Raw genomic sequence first — 3,067 nt, forward strand, 5'->3', positions numbered from 1 at the left:
ATATATTTAAACCAGCAATTGAAATCATAGATTTAAGTCACTTATCAAAACTTTTTTGATTTTTTGTACCAACCCTTCCACTTATGCTCGGGCTTCCTTAAATGCTTTGTTGATACTCTATCTTTTTCATTAAAGTTCTGTCTACCGATTTGTTGATTTATTATCCTGTCATATAGTCATATTTGTCATTAAGTTTCTGTCTACTGATTTGTTGATTTATTATCCTGTCATAAAGTCATATTTTTCATTAAGTTTCTGTTTGTCAATTTGGTGATTCATTATCCTGTCATATTATGAGGTTTTAGATACAAAGTTGTAGTAGGCGCTTCCCTTTGTTAGCATCTTAATTGAATACTTGTTGTTATATCTTTATACCTGATACTCTCTTTATACTCTAATAAGCATTATTGTCTGGTATTGATAATTCTGTTTTGTATATTTGCAGTTACCAAGGTGCTACATCCAGTGCAGTTTATTTGGCCTTGATAAACATTTTGTCAGGTGAGTCAAGTATTATGTGGTTGTATATAGTTTATATAGTTTCATTATAGTCTTATTTTTCATTAAGTTTCTGTTTACCGATTTGTTGACTTATTATCTTGTCACATAGTGAGGTTTTAGATACAAAGTTGTAGTACTATTTTAATATATTGATATCAAACTTATTATCTTATTTTAATACTTGTTGTAATCTTTTTAATGCTGATATTCTTTTTATCCCCTAAAGAGCTTTTTTGTCTGGTATCGAAAACAATGTTTTGTGTATTTGCAGTTACAAAAGTGCTACATCCAGTGTAGTGTATTTGGCCTCGATAAACATATCGCCAGGTGAGTCAAGTATTATGTGGGTGTGAGATCACAGACATTTTTTTATGTAACATGGCATAGTTTATATTAGTTTTGCTTTAACCTTATCTTCTAGTCTAATTGTAAGCACTAGAATTGGAGTTTTTGCAGTCATCCAAGTCCGTCACAGTTATGACTTTTGATTTTTATGGTTTATCTTAGCACTTTCGGTTATTGCTGAAAAAACAGGCGGTTTACTACTTGACTCAACCTTCAATGTATGTTACTTGCTGCCTGTCTGCTGTTTGCTGTTTGATGTTTTTTGAATGCATTGTCACACCACGTGAAAATCCCATTCATCAAGAAGGATTTTGCGGTTTTTTATGTATTGTTTTGGTATCCTTTGTTTAACGATGCAGGGCATAGGGCGAGGTCAACGTGTTTGATTTTACCATTCTGGTTTTGGCATGCACCTGCCATACGAGTCAACCTAGTTCTCTGGCTCAAATCACTTGATCATAATAGTGCAGTCGGCATCAGAGGCAGGGGCTGTGTAGCTGAGAATATGCCCTTTAAAATATCAGTTGGAAAAAACTTTCCATGTTGTTTTTGTGCCATCGGCGAGATGTACTACAATTCACATAGAAATGAGAGGCGATGGTTCTAGTGAAGACCACACGGTTAAAAAAACAATACGTTGCCAGTAAATAGGCCTGCCTTGCAAAAAAATGCCACATTTTATAATATGTACGTATTAACAAAAAATCAATGCCGCAAGACAGATCTCTGTCAGGAATCGTGATTCATTTACAGGAAAAAGGATCAATAAAGAATAGAAAATATGTTGAATGAATTACCAAAATGTGAGCTGCTAAGCAGATATCACAAAAAAAAAACATAACAATAAACAAAAAACCACATTGTTTCAGAAAAATAATTGTAGTGATGACAGTTTTAATGGTGAATAGTGAAATTATTTATTTGATTCAATTCATGCTGAGTAATAATACTAGTATTTTACTACTCTAAAAATAAATCCTTATATGTAATATCATACATCTGTGATGCAAAATTGTAGTTTGCATCTTATTTTGTTGTTAGTCTTGCAATAATTCAGGAACATCCACTAAAGCCTGGTTTCCATACACACCGCTAAAACTGATGTTACGTTGGTGTTTGTGGCGTGCGATCACATGACCATCACGTAATCATCCGCGATGAAATGAGAATTTATGTGTCGAGTACTGGCGGTAGTTGCAGGCTGTAAACACTGGAGCTCTTTGCTGGTAAACCATTGCGAGGGGTCACAGGCAAAAATATTCCTGATATGCATGGTACAAGTGAAGACCAGTTATTTCTAATTAACATGGTTAATCTCTTTTGTTTGTTTCGACTAGCAACACAGCTTCATGTGAACTTAAGTCGTCGTCAAGCGTAGCACTGCATTGTTCTGCTGCACGAGATTACACTGTCTCGCAGCTCTTATGAGAACCAGGCTTAAATATATAACATTGTTTATAAAGGTAAGGTCAAATGTCATTAATCAATCTATTTGTCAACGTATCACATCATTAGGTGTTGAGCTAGTAAAGTGAACAAGTTACATTACGGTCCAATTGTTAAACTCTTTATTACTGAATTAAGAAATAAAACTATTCACTGATTACTGCCAGCAATAATGCAGCTTCAAACGTTATAAGCAATGCACACTGTTTTTAAACTTTTGATGAGTTATATTACACAATTTGTCTAAATTCCATGGATAACCAACACATTTTTCCCAAAGCGATCAGTTGGGGGTGAACATACGTATATTCAAGTAAGTGTAACCATTATTGCAAGGTCTTTGGTAGACTATAATTGTTAAATGATTGTTGAGTCTATTATGATTAAAAAACTTTATTATATTAAATTCTTGTAGGCTAATAGTTTATAGTGTACAGAAGCGGAGGGTTGTAGGATGTCCATCTGAAAGTTAAACCACACAAACAATTGCTTAAGATTTTTCTGAGGTAAGTGATAATAAGTTTTAATGCACTCAAATATTAAATAGAGCTTCCACTTATTTTCTTAAATTGTTTTTTTTTTGCAAACTGGTGTCATAGTAGCCCATCGTTGTTGCTCAGCTACCAGGCTTAATGTTTATTTGAGCAAAACTGTACGCAGGTATTATGATGATTTGCAACGGTTTTATATGCTTGTAGAAATCATTCAGGCTTGCAGCAATTTATTTATATGCATGTAGGGCTGATGAATTTTAGAATTAATTGTGCTTGTAAAA

General features: G+C 33.6%; 1 long non-coding RNA gene across 1 annotated transcript; it reads left to right on the top strand.

The window, feature by feature from the left end:
* The first annotated feature begins 445 nt into the window (after nucleotides 1–445).
* LOC137410413 (uncharacterized) lies at nucleotides 446–2,801 on the top strand. The gene is made up of 3 exons (XR_010981191.1): nucleotides 446–501; nucleotides 773–828; nucleotides 2,708–2,801. It is a non-coding gene; the product is annotated as an uncharacterized lncRNA (long non-coding RNA).
* Nucleotides 2,802–3,067: the final 266 nt, after the last annotated feature.

Source organism: Watersipora subatra, unplaced genomic scaffold, assembly GCF_963576615.1.
Source record: "Watersipora subatra unplaced genomic scaffold, tzWatSuba1.1 SCAFFOLD_80, whole genome shotgun sequence".
In the NCBI taxonomy this organism is placed as follows: domain Eukaryota; kingdom Metazoa; phylum Bryozoa; class Gymnolaemata; order Cheilostomatida; family Watersiporidae; genus Watersipora; species Watersipora subatra.